This window comes from Chiloscyllium plagiosum, unplaced genomic scaffold (assembly GCF_037043375.1).
Source record: "Chiloscyllium plagiosum isolate Xiang-an unplaced genomic scaffold, Cpla_swu_hap1 HiC_scaffold_27, whole genome shotgun sequence".
Taxonomy (NCBI): Eukaryota; Metazoa; Chordata; class Chondrichthyes; order Orectolobiformes; family Hemiscylliidae; genus Chiloscyllium; species Chiloscyllium plagiosum.
In genome coordinates, this window is record NW_028270165.1 from 63,700,675 (window position 1) to 63,720,772 (window position 20,098).

At 45.4% G+C, this 20,098-nt stretch overlaps 2 protein-coding genes across 2 annotated transcripts in view; one reads left to right on the forward strand and one right to left on the reverse strand.

The window, feature by feature from the left end:
• LOC148144448 (uncharacterized) overlaps nt 1–20,098 on the reverse strand; it is a 677,410-nt gene that overhangs the window by 295,553 nt on the left and 361,759 nt on the right. The window lies entirely within an intron of this gene.
• Nucleotides 1,676–20,098, forward strand: part of LOC148144456 (uncharacterized) — a 44,232-nt gene continuing 25,809 nt past the window's right edge. Inside the window, exon 1 of the mRNA XM_087974729.1 lies at nt 1,676–1,814. The gene's annotated coding sequence lies outside the window, so the exon portion shown is untranslated. The remainder of the gene's footprint in view (nt 1,815–20,098) is intronic.

The window sequence follows — 20,098 nt, forward strand, 5'->3', positions numbered from 1 at the left end:
TGTAGTCTTCCCAAGCTTCTGATTTCCCAGTGGTCTTGGCCACTTTATAGGCTCTCTTTTTCGTTGATACATTTCCTGACTTCCTTTGTCAGCCATGGCAGTCTTCTTCCACCCCACGCTGCCTGATAATCTTTATTCTTTGGGGGATGAACCGCTGTACTGTGTCCTCAATTAAACCCAGAAATTCCTGCCATTGTTGCTCTACTGCCTTCCCCACTAGGCTCTGCTTCCAGTCAATTTTTGACAGTTCCTCCCTTATTGCCCTTTATTTAACTGTAACACCATTACATCTAATTTTGCCTTCTCTCTTTCAAACTGCACACTGATCTCTACCATATTATAATCGCTGCCTCCTAAGTGTTCATTTGCTTTCAGATTTTTAATAAAGTCTGGCTCATTACATAGCACTAAGAATTGAAATATGCTCAGTTAGGCCACAGTTGAGGACAGTGTGTAAGGGGCGAATGGCCAATCCTAGCCTTTTGAAATTGGTTCTGGCTCTGTGGAAATAGAACCATTGAGTTGTAGAGCACAAAAAAATCAATCCTTCGGTATGTGCCAACCATATAGCCTAAACTAATCTCATCCCATTTGCCAGCACTTTGTCCATTTCCCTCTAAAACTTCCTATTCATGTACCTATCCAGATGCCTTTTAAATGTTGTATTTGTACCAGCCTCCACCATTTTTCCTGGCAGCTCATTCAGTTCACACACCAACCTATATTTGAAAAAGTTGCCCCTTGGGGCCGTTTTAAATCTTTCCCCTTTCACCCAAAAACTAATGCCCTCTTGTACTGGACTCCCCCGCCCCAGGGAAAACCTTATCTTTTTCTCATATCCATACCTGTCAAGATCTTATAAGGTCACCCCTCAGCCTCCAATGCTCCAGGGAAAATAGCCCCAGCCAATTCAGCCTCTCCCTGTAGCTCAAACCCTCCAAGCCTAGCAACATTCTTATAAATAATTTCTGAACTCTTTTATGTTTCACAACATCCTTCTTGTTTAGTGAGTAATAGGCTGTGAACAATCTATTTTGTTCAGGTCGTAAGAGGGGGCTTTTCTTGAGGCGAATTAACTTTCACTTTTTTTTTAATCCTTGGGTTCCTTTTAAATTTTTCCCCTCTCACCCTAAACCTGTGCCCTCTCGTTTGGGATTCCCCCTCCCCTACGGGAGAGACAGGCAAAAGGAATGAGATGTGCAGTCACAGGGGAAAAGAATTGTGGCTCCCGCCTTTTTTAATCCCAAATTGGCAATTGGACACAATCTCTGTCAGTAACAACCGGTGCCGGTAGCCATTGGTCAGGTGGAGTAAGGTGCGCTCTGATTGGGCGGAGCGTGGATGACGCGCGTCACAGAAGGAGGAGACGGAAAGAAGAAAAACAAAGATGGCGGCGGGAGGCTGTGGTTTTCTCATCGACTCAGCGGGCGGTTTCTGACGGAGGGAGGGGGGGCAGACAGGCATCGTTTACCTCAGAAAATACCTTTAAAATACATTTCAAATTAAAGACGGAACCTTTCAAACAAAAGTTGTGAAGAAAAGGAGACAGTCCCCGGTGGGGTTTATTGTTTATTTGTGTATAATTCCCAGGGCCCGGGAAGGGGGAGGTGACGGTTACCGGGTGAACGAGAAAACAAATTAAAAATGTCGGCGGTGGAGGAGAGAGAGCCGGCGCCCGCGGCTTCTTCGGCGGCGGGAGGTGGAGGAGCGGCGGCGGGGGGTAAAGTCCGGCGGAACACAAGCTGGAGGAGAGGCTGCACTCGGTGCTGTGCTGGACCGTGAGCCTGGAGCTACCCGCGGCTTCACTCTACCAGGTACCGGGCTGGGCTGAGGGGGAACCCGGGGGATAAGGCGGATCGCCATTAGCCTGGAGCCACAATCACTCCCATTCCTAAAACAAACATAATTTCTATTAGAATCACCATCTAATCCTCCATACACCTTCTATAATCCATGTAGGAGGGCAGGCTGTACCGTCTGACTGAACTGTTCCGATATTCAATTGTGTATAATGTATAGATATCTTTTTTTAATAAAATATACAATGTTATTTAATACATTGGATATGAAATACTGTCATCATGGGATTTGCAGCACTTCACAGCGCTGTAGAAGGTCACAGGCAATATTGTGTACGAGAGCCTGTGTAAACCTCTCTGGTTATGTTTTATAAATGTGATTTGAGGTAATTGCACGTAAAATGTGGTCACATGCAGTCATTGGGTAGGATTGTGTGTGTGTATGTAGGTATTTAGATCCTGCGGTTTTGTCTTGCCCAATGATGTGATGGAGGGAGGGGAATGGGCATACTAATTAATCATTCTACCAAATCCAGCACCTTGCTGAAGAGCTTCACTTCTTTGCGATTGTCATCTTCCAAAGAATCAACCTACCCAGTATTTAAATGGACATGTGCATATGTAGCGTTGTGCCTGAATGCTGGAAACCTTTTTTTAAAAAAACCTTGAGTACATTTCCTGTGCACCATGCATGACAATTGGACGTGTTTGATTTTTTTTCTTGCAAGTGCTGTGAAAAGTAGTCTGATCATGTAAAAGTCGACCCCAGTTCTTCATAGACAGCAGACCAATGTTTGTGAGTCAGTGTGATGGCCGTCATGTTCCACTCCAGCTCTGCAGTCTGTCGGTTGGTCGGCTCTGTTCCTGTCTTCCAGTCCGTTGTCAGTATGTTCCACTCAGTTTTCAGAATTACCATAATTTTTTTTTGGCTTTATTCATCAGTTGAGCTTCTGCTTATGATATGGTATGAATCTTGCCAGGCATGAATTTCAACCCCTCAAGTAGTATCCAAGTAACAGTTGACCCCCTAAATTTAACCTTGAAAAGTAGTCAAAAATTTGACTATTATTTGAGTATATACGATATAAATGAATTAATGTTCATTGCTTCTTCGCTTTACTCTATTTTGCCTTATGAAAGGCTTCATATGAACACTCCACTTTTGGATAGTGGGGAAAACTTGTATCAGTACAATACAGCACAGTCACAAGCCCTTCTTATTTGGTTTAGGCACCCCTGTCAAGCCTGTGCCAATTCTTAATTCTCACTTGGACCTGCTATTTATTGCCCATGTGTGGTTTCTATCCTTCTGTTCATCTCGCATTCGTGTGTCTATCAAGATACACCTTAAAAGTTGCTAAGGTGCTTGCTTCCACCACCCATCAACCCTCTGTGTAAAAAACGTTCCCCTCCACTTCTCCTGTAGACTGCCCTCCTCTTGCCTTGAACCTGTGCCCTTTTGTGGTTGACCTTTTCACCCTGGGGAATTAAAAAAAACCTCTGAGTACCATACAATCCCTAGTGTGGAGAAGACCATTCAGCGCAACATGTGCACACTGACCCTCTGAAGAGTAACTGACACAGACTTATTCACCTACTCCTATTACACAACATTAGCCCTTGACTAAAGCACACTCTCCCAGAGCATCCACGTCTTTCTGATAGTGTGGTGACCAGAACTGCATACAATATTCCGAATGTGGTTGAAATAAATAGCTGTAACATAACTTGCCAATTCTTACACTCAGGGAATTGGCCTTCTTGACCACCACACCCACCTCTGTTTCCACTTTCAGGGATCTATATGCCCAGATCCCTTTGCATGCCAGTGCTCCTAAGAGTTCTGAAATTTATTGTACAGTTCTTGTATTTCTTTCTCCCTTGTGTCTGTATCCAGCTTCCCCTTAAGGCTACTCCCCACTTCATCTCTTTGCCCACTCATCAGCATATCATAAGACCATAGGAACTGAAATTAGGCCATTCACCCCATTGAGTCCACTCCACCATTCAATCGTGGCTGTTAACTTTCTCAAGCCCATTCGTCCTGGAACCCTTGATCCTCTTAATACTTAAAAACATTTGTCTCCATCTTAAATATGCTCAATGACCTGGCCTCCACAGACTTCTGTGGCTGTGAATTCCACAGATACACCACTCTCTGGCTGAAGAAGTTTCTCTTTGTCTCCCAACTAAAGGGTCTTCCTTTTCCTCTAAGGCTGTACCCTCGGGTCCTAGTTTGTCCTAACAATGGAAACATCTTCCCAACATCCACTCTCTCCAGGCTGTTCAGTATCCTGTAGGTTTCAATTGCAACCCCCCTCATCGTTCTAAACTCCATATAGTACCAGAGCCCTCAAAAGTCCCTCATTAACTTTTCATTCCTGGGACCATTCTTGTGAACCTCCTCTGAACACCCTCCTGGGCCAACACATCCTTGCTAAATAGGAGGCCCAAAACTGCGCATAATGCTTCAAATGTGGCCTGACCAGAGCCAGAGTCTCAGAAGTACATCCCTGCTTTTGTATTCAAGTCCTGTCAAAATAAACACCATCATTGCATTTGCCTTCCTAACTACTGACTCAACCTGCAAGTTTACTTTGAGAAAATCCTGGATTTGAACTCCCAAGTCTCTTTGCACTTCGGATTTCTGCATTTTCTCCCCATAATCCTTTTGTTCCAACAGTGACTATCTGGTGTCAGGGCAGCACCAGTGATTTCCTGACATATGAATTGTATTTGGGGGTCCTCACTTTCTTCTTGTATTTGGGGATACCAAGGAATGTCAGGAACTGCGAGTATCTCAGGAATGATCGTTATTCCTGGGGGAGGCAGAGAGGAATGTGGTGTGGTCCTGTAAACTCCAGAACTTTAATAACTTCATGAGTCAGCAATAACTGTTTCTGGACAAAGAAATGAAAGGGCCAATGAGAAACTGCTACAAGGGAGTTAACAAATAACATACATTAACCATCGCTGGGAAGGAGGAGGCAGCACAATGAGCTGTTTCTTTGGACAGATGAGATAATGGTGTTTAATAACTGTGTGACAAAAGGACAATTAATTCTGCCTGTAGAAGGAAGGCCTTGGCGTAAAGGGGTTAATTGCAGGACAGGCTGTTTCAAACAGGTGGAAAACCCTCAAGGATAAGAAGGTAAGCTACAGACCTGAGGTCTCCAGAAGTGTGGGGAGGTGGTGTCAGAATCTAAAGAAACGTTACACCACAAATTTGAAAGTGACGGAACTCCACCAGAATTCAACTCCAGAATGATTTAGCAGCAGTACTTGGAAGAACAACACTGCATCAAACCCCTGTAAACTTCCAGAGATGGGCACTGTTGGTAGAAACAATGTTGAATTCCACCATCACTTGGGTGATAGCCAAGATTGGGGCGGGGGAAGGGAGGCTGAACTTGCTTACTTGAGGGGTGACCTTACAGATGGCTTTGCAGTAGAAGGGTTTTAGGACCTACAATAAAGTGTAAATCATTGTTTCAACAGTTGGTTGTCTGTGCAGTTTCTGCGTCAGTATTCAAATTAAAGCGATTCACCCACAATTAGAGTGAGAGGTTGGGATTAATAATGACTCCTTTGCATTCAGCAGGACGGCACATCAATACTGTTATAAAGCGAATGCTGAATCCCCTCCCCTCTCTGAGATCTCAAACCGAAACACCAAAAGAGGAGCGCATTGCCCTATAATCTATAAAATTAGTGTGAAAAGTGGCGTCATCTGCTCTAGTCTTAAAAACAAAAATAAATCCCTGACACTTTAAAAATCAACAAAAAGCAATTTACGTATCCAACTTGCATGGTGAACAACTGAACTAATTTATTAACAAACCCAATAAATCCCTTCAAACTACTGACAATTCTGGCATAAAACAGGATTCTTGTCATATGCTGTTCCAATAAATACAAGACCCACTAATATAACAAGAAATAGAATTTAGTCTCTCTGATTACAGCCAGGTTACATGTCTTCCAGAATATTCTATGCATCTTTCTATTGAATCTTTTGTTCGGAATGTCTCCTACAATTCCTGCTCTTTTTTTTTTGTAAATGATGCTCTCTCATTCACAGATGACTGTCAGGGCTGATTTCTCTCTCTAGTGCTGAGGACTCTTAGCACTGGGGCTCTGTCCAACTGTCCCCTTCTTTTATACCCTTGATGCTATATTGAGTTTTTAGAATAGGATTGGTCCTCTGTTGTCAGATTTAAATTTAATAGGTGTTGGTAGCGACAAAGAGTCAGTGCTACAGCATGGAAACAGGCCCATCGGCCCAAACTGGTTCATGCCGACCAAAATGTCCATCAACAGTAACCCCATTTCCTTGCACTTGGCCACTATCCTAAGCCTTTCAAGACTGGGGACACATTTGTATGGTGAGAGGGGAGAGATTGTAAAAGTTTTGTCCCACATAGTGTTTCAGAGTGTGGTTTGTGTATGGACTGAGCTGCCAGTGGAAGTGGTTGAGGTAGGTACATTAACAACATTTAAAATACATGGAGAGTCCTAATTAAATTAATTGGCTAAATTGAAAAGTCATTATCTCGGCCTGCTAACTGTACGACCTTTTGATAGAAATGTTTCAGCTTGTGTGCTCTCTGTTGTGATGATGTTACTCCTTTAAGAAGATTATGTTGTTCTTGATTTTTTTCCCCAACAGGGATTGTAAAAGGCAGAGGGGCTGATTCGTTTGGGCGAAGGGACTTCACTAATGGCCAACAGGTATTGGCAAAGGCAACAAAGGTTTGAGATTTTTTTTCCTAAAACGCTTCTACTGCAAAGCCGTCTGTAAGGTCACCCCTCAGCCTCTGACACTCCAGGGAAAATAGCCCCAGTCTATTTTCTCTTGCAGCAGCTCAAACCCTCCAACCCTGGCAGTATGTTTGTAAGTCTTTTCAGAACCCTTTCATGTTTCACAACTTGTTACAAACATGTCGACTAATTCAGAGAAGCCTCTCAATTACAGCTGTAAATGGAGAAAGTGTGTTTAATAATGAGTCATGAATAAAGGCTGCATTAATCTTTTACCGTGAAGTTTTACTCCTACATCTCAAAACAGAGCATACAAACCTGGTCAGAAGCAGCCTATGTGATTTAAGACACTATTGGTTGTTTTCCAATGAGGACTGACTTTGCACAGAAACCATAGATATTTTAAATGAATGGGGTACCATTCGTTTTAAGGTCAGGTAAACTTAAGTGGCACTGCATTGGCTTAGAAATGAGAGATCCTTGACACACACAGCTGAAATCATCACTGCACCATTATTAACAAATTGGAATTAAGGCTGGGATGTTTTCCCCCTGGAGCAGAGGAGGATGAGAGGCGACGTTTATAAACCATGAGGGTTATAGATAGGGTTAAGGATTGTTGTCTTTTCCCAAGTATGGGGGAATTTCAAGACGAGGGACACATTTGTATGGTGAGAGGGGAGAGATTGTAAAATTTTTGCCCCACATATTTTTTCAGAGTGTGGTTTGCGTATGGACTGAGCTGCCAGTGGAAGTGGTTGAAATAGGTACATTAACAACATTTAAAATACATTTGGTCAAATACATGGTGAGGAAAGGCTTAGAAGGATAGTGGCCAAGTGCAGGGAAATGGGGTTACTGTTGATGGACATTTTGGTCGGCATGGACCAGTTTGGGCCGATGGGCCTGTCTCCGTGCTGTAGTACTGACTCGTGTTTCTTTGTCGCTCCAACAGTTTTGAATTTTCAGATGAGCATCTCACTTAATCACACTGAATAAAATCCGATCTCATTAGTCAACTCTGATTTGGAAGTGCTGGTGTTAGATTGGGCTGGACAAGGGCAGAAGTCAAATGGCACCAGGTTAGAGTCCAACAGGTTTATTTGAACTCACGAGATTTCGGAGCACTGCTCCTTTGTCAGTGAAGTGACGAAGAAGCAGCATTGAAGAAGGAGCAATGCTCCTAAAGCTGTAACCTGATGTTGTGTGACTTCTGATGTCTTCAGCTGTGAGTTTGCGTCGAACTTAATGGGATATTTTGTACAACACGGCATTTTTAAACAGTATCACTTGGAGGGATTCATTTGAAACCTTTCAAGAGGTGAGTTCAACAAGACTGAACTATTCAAAGTTACTTGGACTTCATTTTAAAACTTACATCAGGACCGGTAGACAGAGATATACTGCACGGAAACAGACCCTTCGGTCCAACTCATCGATGCTGACAAGACATCCTAAATTAATTTGGTCCCATTTATCAGTATTTGGCCCATTATCCTTCTAAACCCTTCCTGTTCAGGTCCGAAACCAGATGCCTTCTAAGTGGTATAATTGTACCAGCCTCCACTCTCTCTGGAAACTCATTCCATACATGCACTCCCCTCTGCCTGAAAACATTGCCCCTTACGTCCCTTTTAAATCTCTCGCCCAGCCAAATAGCCTCTCCCTGCAGCTCAAACCCTCCAACCCCTGGCAACAATCTGGGAAATTGTTCCAGATACAGAAGTCAATGTTTCGGGAAGAACCCTTCTTCAGTCCTGAAACGCTAACTTCACCTCCTGATGCTGCCTGGCTTGCTGCATTCTCCCAACATACTGCTTGCCTACTTTGATTTCCAGCAACCGCAATTTTTTTTGTTTCTAACAAATGGCGGAACAGACTCAGTTGGCTGAATGGCCTAATGTCTGCTCCAGTGGTCTTAGCTTTCTACGGATTGTTTCAGTGGGAACGTGCAGTCCCAGACTCAGTAGTGTCGCCCACTGGAAGCAAAGTTTATGGAATCACAGAATCCCTACAGAATGTAAACAGGCCCTTTGGCCCAACAAGGCAACACCAACCCTCCGTACAGTTACCCACCCAGACCCATTCTCTTAACCCTATTACTTTACATTTACTTGGAGAAAGTGAGGACTGCAGATGCTGGAGATCATAGTCGAGAGTGTGGTGCTGGAAAAGCACAGCAGATCAGGCAGCAGCCGAAGAACAGGAGAATCAATGTTTCAGGCATCATTGCTGAGGAAGGACTTATGCCCAAAACGTCGATCCTCCTGCGCCTCAGATGCTGCCTGACCTGCTGTGCTTTTCCAGCACCGCACGCTTGACCAGTCTACATTTACCCCGGACTAATGTACCACACTTACACATTCCTGAACACGATGGACAATTTAGCTAGGCTAACTCACCCTAACTTGTACATCTTTGTATTGTGGGAAAAAACCGGAACACCCTGAGGAAACCCACGCAGACATGGAGAATCAAATAGTAGATTCAAACCCGAGTACATGGCTCTATGAGGCAGCTGTGCTAAGCACTGAGCCACCATGCCGCCCTGAGCCACTGTGGGGTTGCTGTTGGGGGTGTGAGGTGGTGTGCAGTCCAGAATTTTTTTTTTTTTAAAAAGCCCACCAGCGTCTGAGTCCTCATTTTCAGAACGGGGCAGAAGGTTTAGTCCACAGTCGCGTCACTGGCGGAATCCGATTGTTGGGAGCACTGGTGCCCCTGCTGGTGTCTTCGCAAGTTGCTGGAAAATGTGAACGTCTTGCCACACTCAGGGCAGCTGAATGGCCTCTCCCCTCTATGGACCCGCTGGTGGGTCAGTAGGTGGGAGGAGCGGTTAAAGCGTTTCTCGCACTCTGGGCAGGAGAACGGCTTCTCCCCAGTGTGGACCCGCTGATGCCTCAGCAGGTGGGAGGAATTGCTGAAAGCCTTCCCGCACTCGGGACAGCTGAAGGGCCTCTCCCCCGTGTGGACCCGCTGGTGGGCCACGAGATTGGAGGAGACCGCAATGCCCTTCCTGCACACTGAGCAGGAGAACGGCTTCTCCCCCGTGTAGACCCGCCGGTGGGTCAGCAGTTGGGAGGGCTGGGTAAAGCCCTTCCCACACTCATGGCAGGCAAATGTGGACCCGCTGGTGTGTCAGCAGGGAGGAGGAACTGCTGAAGCCCTTCCTGCATTCGGGGCAGGGGAACGGCTTCTTGCCTGTGTGGACCTACTGGTGCCTCAGCAGGGCAGAGGAATCGCTAAAGGCCTTCCCGTACTCGGGGCAACTGAATGGCCTCTTCCCCCGTGTGGACCCGCTGGTGCTTCAGCAGGTCAGAGGATTTGCTGAAGGCCTTCCCACAATCAGAGCAGGGGAAGGGCCTCTCCCCGGTTTGGACACGTTGGTGCGCCAGCAAGTGGGAGGAGTGGGTGAAGCTGTTCCCGCACTCTGGGCAGGTGAATGGTCTCTCCCCAGTGTGGACTCGGCGGTGGTCCAGCAGGTGGGAAGAGCGGATAAATCCCTTCCCACACTCTGGGCAGGAGAACGGCCTCTCCCTGGTGTGACTGCGCTGATGAATTTCCAGGGCAGATGGGACACTGAAGCCTTTCCCGCAGTCACCACACTTCCACGGTTTCTCCATGGGGCGAGATTCCTCTGGTTTCTCCGTGGCCAAAGCTTTATCTGCATACTAACGCATGTACAATCCCTCCCTGCCGTGAATTCCTCTTTCCAGGCTGTATAATTGTTACAGGCTGCACATTCAATGTGCTGCCACAGTAGCGTCTCTCATCCAGCTCCACTGATGCTGAAAGCGGACTGAAACAGAAACCAAAGAGTTTTGCTCCTCCTCACAGAATCATAGTCGAAAATCGTTACAGTCCCAATGGATTGATTGACTGTCTGTCATTGACGTGAAAATGAGGACTCAGACGCTGGAGAGTCAGTCAAAATGTGTGGTGCTGGAAATACACAGCAGGTCAGTCAGCATCCAAGGAGCAGGAGAGTTGCAGTTTCGGGCATAAGCCTTTCAACTACTGAATTTGAAACTTCAGTCTTCAAATCTTCAAATGCACTGGAAAAAAAGATTCTGAAAGTCATCACTGTCAGTCAGGGTAGAAATTCAGAACAAGCAATTCTACTTTATGCGGAACATTCTTTTCTTTTGTAATTCCATGAAATTGAAAGCACCATTACCCTACTCTGATTGCTCTACATTTACACCTGATTAATGCATCTAACCTACACATCCTGGACACTATGGACAATTTAACATGGCTAATTCACCCAAACCTGCACATCTTTGGATAGTGGGAAGAAACAGGTGCACTGGAAGAAATCCGCCGCAAACACCAGACGGAGAATGTGCAATATCCACACAGACAACGGCCCCAAGGCTGGAATTGTATCTGGCTCTCTGGTACCGTGAGGCAGCATCACTAACCACAGACACCGTACCTTCCTTTTCCAGTCCCGCCACCAAGTCACTCAGCTTGAGCTCAAGCAAAGCACTACGTTTAATTTTCGCTTCACACTCACTGAACTTTCGACCCGTCCCCACTTTCCCTACAGGAAATGCAAACAGCTGGGGGGTTGCCACGTCGAATCCCTACAGTGCGGAATGAGGCCATTTGGCCCAACAACTCTCCATTTACCTCCGACTAATATACCTAACCCACACATCCCTGGACACTATGGGGCAATTTAGCATGTCCAATTCACCCTAACCTGCAAATCTTTGGACTGTGGAAGGAAACCGGAGCACCTGGATGAAACCCACACAGCTACAGGGGGGGGACAATGTGCAAACTCCACACAGTCAGTCACCTGAAGCTGGAATCAAATCCTTGTCCCTGGTGCTGTGAGGTAGCAGTGCGAACCACTGAGCCACCTTGCCGCCCATGTGTGCTGAAAGAGATGCAATGTGGAACTTTATTGACTGTACCACACAGTGGATTGTTGAGTAAGGTCGAGTCTCGAAGGATCTGGAAAGAGGTAGCCAACATTTAGGAGCGCATTGCGACAGATGCTGGAATCCGTCCTGAAAACAACAAATGTTGTTTGTTGGAGATCACAGCTGGTCAGGCAGCGTCCACAGAGAGATAGCAAGCTAACATCTCAGGTCTTCTTAGAGATTTATAAAATCTTGCTGGATACAGAGAAGATGACTGTCCGTCGTCATTTCCCTGGAATGAGGGATTTCAAGACTAGCGGACATATGTTTAAGGTGAGAACAGAAAGATTTAAAAACAAAATAAGGGGCAACATTTTTACACAGAGTGCTTCACATGTGGAATGAATTTCCAGAGGAAGTGGTAGATGCGCTTACCGTCACAACATTTAAATGACATTTGGAATAGTACATGAATAAGAAATGTTCAGAGGGATATTGGGCCAAGCACATGTAGGTGGGACAAGTTTAGTTTGGGATTATGGTCGACATGGACTGGTTGGACCAAAGGATCTGTTTCCGTACTGCGTGACTCTGACTGGATACAGTGGATGTGGGGAAGATGTTTCCACCAGAAGGAGAAACGAGGACCAGAGGACACAGGCTCAGGGTGAAGGAATGCCCTTCAGAACTGAGATGAAGATGAATTTCTGCAGCCAGAGGAGGGTGAATCTGTAGATCTCATTGCTGCAGAGCGCTGTGGAGGCCAAGTCATTGAGGGCATTTAAGACAGGGATAGATAGGTCTTTGATAAGTAAAGGGATCAAGGGTTACGAGGAGAAGGCAACAGAATGGGGTTGAGAAACATATCGGCCATGATCGACTGGTGGAGCAGACTCAATGGGCCAAATGGCCTCATTCTGCTCCTGTATATTGTAGTGTTAAAACTGGGCAGATTACTGAAGTGGTTTTCATGAACAATTTCAGAGTCCTGAAGTAAAGCCGTAGAGGTGTACAGCACGGAAACAGACCCTTTAGTCCAACTCATCCATGCTGACCAGTTATTCTAACCTAATCTCGTCCCATTTGCCAGGACTTGGCCACTATCACTCGAAACCTTTCCTATTCATATACCCATCCAGATGCCTTTTAAATGCCGTAATTGTACCATCCTCCATCACTTCCTCTGACACTCATTCCATACATGCATCACCCTCTACATGAAACACTTGTCCCTGAGGTCCCTTTTAAAATCTTTCCCCTCTCACTCTAAACCTATGCCCTCGAGTTCTGGACTCCACAACCCAGGGAAAAGACCTTGTCTGTTTATAAAATCATGAGGATTATGGATAAAATAAACGCGTGGAAGGTCACCCACCCCCCTCACAAAAGCTTCTGACGCTCCAGGAAAACAGCCCGAGTCTATTCTGCCTCTCCAGATAGCTAAAATCGTCCAAACCCGGCAACATCCTTGTAAATCTTTTCTGAACCCTTTCAAGTTTCACAGCTTCCTCCTGATAGGAAGGAGACCAGAATTGCACACAATATTCCGAAAGTGGCCTAACCAGTGTTCTATACAACTACAACGTGACCTCTCAACTTTACTACCCAATGCTCTGACCGATAAAGGAAGGCATACCAAATGCCTTCCTCACTGTTCTATCTATCTGCGACTCTATTGTCAAGAAGCTATGAACCTGCACTCCAAGGTCTCTTTGTTCAGCAACACTCCCGCGGACCTTACCTGATTTGCTTTTCCAAATGTAGTACCTCACATTTATCTAAATTAAACTCCATCTGCCATTCCTTAGCATTGGCCCATCGGATCAAGATCCCGTTGTCATCTGAGGTAACCTTATTTGCTGTCCACTACACCTCCAATCTGGGTGTCATCTGCAAACTTACTAACTATACCTCTTATGCTCATATCCAAATCATTCATATGAATGATGAAAAGTAGCGGAACCAGCACCAATCCTTGTGGCACAACACTGGTCACAGGCCTCCAGTCTGAAAATCAACCCTTCACCACCACCCTCTGTCTTCTACCTTCAAGCCAGACCTGTATCCAAATGGCTAGTTCTCCCTGTATTTCTCGAGATCTAACCTTGCTAACCAGTCTCTCATAAGGAACCTTGTTGAATGCCTTTCTGAAGTCTATGGAGATCATGTCTACTGCTCTGCCCTCGTCAATCCCTTGTTACTTCTTCAAATAATTCAATCAAGTTCGTGAGACATTATTTCTCACGCACAAAGCCATACTGACTATCCCTAAATCAGTCCTTGCCTTTCCAAATACATGTAAATCCTGTCCCTCAGGATTCCCTCCAACCACTTGCCCTCCGGCAATGTCAGGCTCACTGGTTGATAGTTCCCTGGCTTTTCCTTGCAATCTTTCTTAAATATTGGTACCACGTTAGACAACCTCCAGTCTTTCATCACCTCACTTGTGACTATCAATGGTACAAATACCTCAGCAAGGGACCCAACAATAACTTCTCTAGCTTCCCACAGAGTTCTAGGGTACAACTGATCAGGTTCTGGGGATTTATCCACTTGCATGCATTTCAAGACGTCCAGCACCACTTCCTTTGTAGTATGGACATTTTTACATTTTTCAAGATATCATCATCTGTTTCCACACATTCTATTTATTCCATGTCCTTCTCTACAGTAATCACTGATGCAAAATACTTGTTTATTATCTCTCCCAACTCCTGCAGCTCCACACATAGGCTGTCTGGCTGATCTTTGAGGGGCCCTATCCTCTTCCTAGTTACCCTTTTCACCTTAATGTATTGATAAAAACCCTTTGGATTGTCCTTAACTCTACTTGTCGAAGCTATCTCATGTTCCCTTTTTGCCCTCCTGAGTTTACTCTTAAGTATACACCAACTGCCTTTTTACTGTCAGGATTCACTCGATATCTCCTGTCTATACTTGTCATATGCTTCCTTCTTTTTCTGAACCAAAAGCTCAATTCCTCGAGTCATCCAGCATTCACTACACCTACCAGCCTCCCCTTTCATCCTAGGTTCTAGATTACAGTGGTGCTGGAAAAACACAGCAGTTCAGGCAGCATCCGAGGGGCAGTAAAATCGACATTTTGGGCAAAAGCCCATCTCATCTAGAATCTGGTTTCCAGCATTTGCAGTCCTTGTTTTTACTGAGTTTTTCCCCTTTCATCCTAACAGGAATACACTGTCTCCGGACTCTCAGTTTCTTATGTTTGAAGGCTTCCCATTTTCCAGCCATCCCTTTACCTGCGAACATCTGCTCCCAGTTAGCTCTTTAAAGATCTTGCCTAATACCAAGTTAGTCATCCCTCAATTTAGCTCTGGTCTATACTTTATCATCACTCTTTTATAGCTCATAGAATTATGGTCACTGGCCCCAAAGTGCTCCTCCACTGACAGCTCAGTCACCTGCCCTGCCTTATTTCCCAAGAGTAGGTCACGTTTTGCAACTTCACTAGTCAGAACGTCCATTTACTGAATCAGAAAATTTTCTTGTACATATTTAAATTCCTCTTCATCTAAACCCTTAACACTATGGCAGTCCCAGTCCATGTTTGGAAAGTTAAAATCCCTGACCATAACCACCCTATTATTATTTCACATAACTGAAATCTCCTGACAATTTTTTTCTCAATTACCCTCTGACTGTTGGGGAGTCTGTAATAAAATCCCAATAAGGTGATCATCCCTTTCTTATTTCTCAGTTCCACCTAAATAAGCTTCCTGCATGTATGCTGTGGTTCTGTTCGCCGAGCTGGGAATTTGTGTTTCGTCCCCTGTCTAGGTGACATCTTCAGTGCTTGGGAGCCTCCTGTGAAGCGCTACTGTGATCTTTCCTCCGGCATTTATTGTGATTTGAATCTGCCGCTTCCGGTTGTCAGTTCCAGCTGTCCGTTGCAGTGGTCGGTATTTTAGGTCCAGGTTGATGTACTTATTGATTGAATCTGTGGATGAGTGCCATGCCTCTAGGAATTCCCTGTCTGTTCTCTGTTTGGTTTGTCCTGGGACAACACTACTATTATAGGACAAGCCAAACAGAGAACAGACAGGGAATTCCTGGAGGCATGGCACTCATCCACAGATTCAATCAAGAAGCACATTGACCTGGACCCAATATACCGACCACTGCAACGGACAGCTGGAACTGACAACCGGAAGCGGCAGATTCAAACCACAATAATTTCAGTTCAAGTGGTGGATGTAGGTCCAGTTAAAAGGCATTTGCATCAGCACATGAATAGGAATGGTTCAGAGGGATTTGGGCCTAACACTGGCAGGTGCAACTAGTTTAATTTGAGAACATAGTCAGCATGGACTAGTTGGACAGAACAGTCTGTTTCTGCACTGTCTGACTGTCTAACTGTTCTATACTGGTCTTAAACACATTTTCTTGCCTCCCCCCATAACCATCCACTTCCTTGTTGTCGAAAACTCAAATGAACTCAGCCTTGAATATATTCAGTGACACCCCTCCCCCCCCCCAACTGCAGGAATACATCTCCACCTCTGAACTCAATTCCTCTTGCTAATGTACCACTTGCCTTGCTCATTGCTTGCTGGTATAGAAGGACGCTGAGGCCTGTTTGTACATCAACACATCATTCCTGATGAAGGGCTCGAGCCTGAAATGTCGAATCTCCTGCTCCTCAGATGCTGCCTGAACCTGCTGTGCTTCAGCTCTACAGTTTACGATTCTGATCTCCAGCATATGCAGACCTCACTTTCTTCACATCCAAAGATATCACTATTTAAGGAATGCGTCTCCTTTCTGCTTTTTTTTAAATAGCAAATGCGATAACTTCACATTGTGCTCCTACATTTGCCATGTATTTGCTAATTGAGACAGAGTCTTGGACCAACTTTTCCAGACTCTCTCCCCTCGCCGGGATTCACTCCCTTTCCTTTCAATTACTGCAAAACAAAAATTGAACCCCAAAATGAAAAAAAAATGGAAAAGAGGGTGAGAAAAGAAAGTGCCGTACTCACAGATGTTGAACAGAGGAAAGAAGTTGCAGTCTCGGGTGAAGCTCAATCTTCATTCAGAGAGGAACAACAGCAGTAGTAGCTTCAGAAGCTCATGGTCAAACTTCCGTATTCAGACAATAGCAAGGCTCTGATTTACAAAAGAACCAGGCTCCTTCCGGTCATCCCGAGCTCCCCATTGGCCCATCAAAAGAAGGTCGCGGTCCGTAATTGCGGACAGCGTGGGGCATGCGCAGTTCTTGTTGACACCGTTGAACATGCTCAGTGTGGTCGGTGGAGATGCCGGTGTGGCTGACAAGATTTTGTACCTGAATGTCAAATGTCAACAGGAGTTTTAAAAAAAGCTGAAGCCACATTTTTTTTAACCTGTAGCTCGACATTTTCTTGCGTTTGCATTTTGTGTGACTCCTCAACTTTTGAATGTCTTTTCCCCAGGGTAGGGGAATCCCAAGCTAGAGGGCATAGATTTCGGTTTAGAGGGAAAAGATTTAAAAGGGACCTCGGGGTCAGAAAAAAAGTTTGAAAGTTAATTCGCCTCAACAAATTCCCCCTCTTATGCCCTGAACAAGATAGATTGTTCACAGCCTATTAATCATAGTAGCAATGATGTTGTGAAACTTAGAAGGGTTCAAAAACGATTTATAAATATGTTGCAAGGGTTGGAGGGGTTCAGCTGCAGGGAGAGGCTCAATACGCTGGGGCTGCTTTCCATACAGCATTGGATGCTGAGGGTTTATAAAGCCTTATAAAATCATGAGGGGCATTGATAGGTTAAATACACAAGGTCTTTTCGCTGGGGTGGGAGAGTCCAGAACTAGAGGGCATTCATTTTTGGTGAGAGGGGAAAGATATAAAAAGGACCTAAGGGGCAAATGTTTCACGCAAAGGGTGGTGCATGTATTGAATTAGCTGCCAGAAGATGTGGTGGAGGCTGGTACAATCACAAAATTTGAAAGGCATTTGGATGGGTACATACGGATCAAGACTAATTTAGGATCCGTGGTCAGCATGGACCAAAGGGTTTGTTTCCATACTTAACAACTCTACGGTTCTATTTCTGCATAGTCAGAATCAATTTCACAAGACTTGGAATAGGCCATCCACAACTTATAGCCTGTTCTCAACTTTGGACTAACTGGACACATTTGAATGCAAGTTTCAGAAAGACGTCTGCAGCTTTTCTATAAAGTTAGACATGCTTTCATGATGTTTCTGAATATATCATTTTACCTATTCTCAATTTTAAAGATCAGTTATTTCTCGTGAAGCCGTGTCTACCAGGTAGAGTCATCAACATCCATTCTATTTCTCTCTTCCTAGAAGGGTTTGATACAGCGATCAAAGAGGGTTTGAGGCATCCGCAAGAACAGGGAGTGGGTGGAAGAGAAGGAGAGAGAATGGACGGAGGGGCAGAGTGTCAGGGGGTGAGAGAGATAATTGACAAGGGGACAGAGGGTGGGGGGATGAAAAAGGCTGTGGGGGGAAACAGAGGGTGATCGGAATGGAGAAGATTGTGGGGACCGATGGTGAGGGAAAGAGAAAGACTGGTGTGCAGAGGTGGGGAAGAAGAGAATGCAGGGCAGAGGGGTGGGGGCTGAGAGAGAATGGAAGGGGGACAGTGGGTGGGGAGAGATTGGACAGGGGAGCAGAGGGTTGTGGAGAGAGACTGCCCAAATCCCACCTTCCCTTGGACCGGTGTTGATATCTCATGAACTGGAACTCACTCCTCCCACAGCAGACTTGGGTCAATCATTTCTCAATATATACGTGGCGAAGGCAGTAGAATCATATAATTCTGACAGGCCATTCGGCCCATCGAATTCACACCAACCTTCCAAAAAGCATCCAATCCAGACCCACCTGCTGACCCTACAGCCCTGCAGTTCCTCATGGCTAACCCACTCTAATCTGCACACTTCAGCATGGCCGATCCACCCTAAACTGCAAATCTTTGGACTGTGGGAGGAAACCAGATCACTCGCAGGTAACCCACAGAGACACAAGGAGGAGGACGCGCCAAAGTCCACACAGTCAGTTGCCCAAGGATGGAATCAAACATGGACCCCTGGGACTGTGAGGCTGTGGTACTAACCACTGAGCCACTGTGCCGTCCAGAGTTAGCTTCTAACGTTTCACGCACCCTCAGCAGAGGCTCTCTCCTGACATTTGTGGACCACACCTGCTGTAACCTCCCTTTCCCTGAGCACATTGGTTCCCAAATCTTGGCACCAGATAGACACCAATGTCATCTGGCCTCTTGCTACCCACTGCGGAGACCAGTGACAATCCCTGTCACTATTCTGTCCCTTACCACCACCTCCCCAATGTTGATCGTAATCCCAGCACCCAGCCAGTTCGCTCCTCCACCCCCTTGCAGCCCTCTCTCAGATCCCCTTTACCTACCTGATCCACGCTCACACCTCCTGACCCTGTCCACTGACTCAATCAGAAGGGTCTGTCCGGAGAGAAATGGAATAAAATGTCTGGTTATCTTTATCCCGAAAGGTCTGCAGCCTGGCTTCCAGCTCCATCTCTCTGAGCCGAATGTCCACCAGCATATGTTTGCCCTGGATCTCAGCATCCAGAGCCTCCCACCATCTGCACATCAAAAGACAAGTCCCACATTACACTCTCCAATGTGTGTTATGTAACTTCTTAATCGTTTCTGGTGGTCGAGCAGAGGCCAAGTTCAACTTGGCTATTGATACCCAAGTTTAGAATCCATGAGGATGGCTTCAAATGGACCTTGGTTTGATGTCACACTACAGGTGACTCCACTACACTATACAGTCTCTCTCTCTCTCGCTCTCTCTCTCTCACACACACACACACACTCACACACACACACACACACATACACACTTATACACACACACATACACGTAAGTCAATAGGGTGAATTTGCGGAATTATATTTGCAGATACATTCTATTTTGCTCAAAAAGTGCACAATCTGCAGGCAGTCAATGCAATTAATATTTTATAAATTCCTACTTTGGAAATAGAACGAGTCTAACTCAAGATTAGGATACTGACAGACTCAAACCTCACACCTTCCATGCATTGTCTGAGCTGTTGCTTCTTTTAATAAAATAGTCATAGAATCTTAGAGATGTACAGCATGGAAACAGACTCTACGGTCCAATCCGTCTACGCCGACCAGACATCCCAACCCAATCTAATTCCACCTGCCAGCACCCGGCCCATACCCCTCCAAACCCTTCCTTTTTACATCCCCATCCAAATGCCTCTTAAATGTTACTATTGTACCAGCCTCCACCACATCCTCTGGCAGCTCATTCCATACATGTACCACCCTCTGCGTGAAAAAGTTGCCGCTTATGTCTCTGTTATATCTTTCCCCTCTCACCCAAAATGAATGCCCTCTAGTTCTGGACTCCCATATCCCAGGGAAAAGACTTTGTCTATTTATCCTATCCTATTCTGGGATTTGCATATTAATGAACCGAAACCTGCAACCCATTATAAAATGTGAAAGACTTAACAGCAATCTTGGTTTGTTCAATATATCATTTCAGTTGCATGACACTAATCTTTTGCTATAAATTTTGTATCTTATGATCCTGCTCCACAGCTACCTGCTGTAGGAGCAGCGCTCCGAAAGCTAGTGCTTCCAAATAAACCTGTTGGACTATATTCTGGTGTTGTG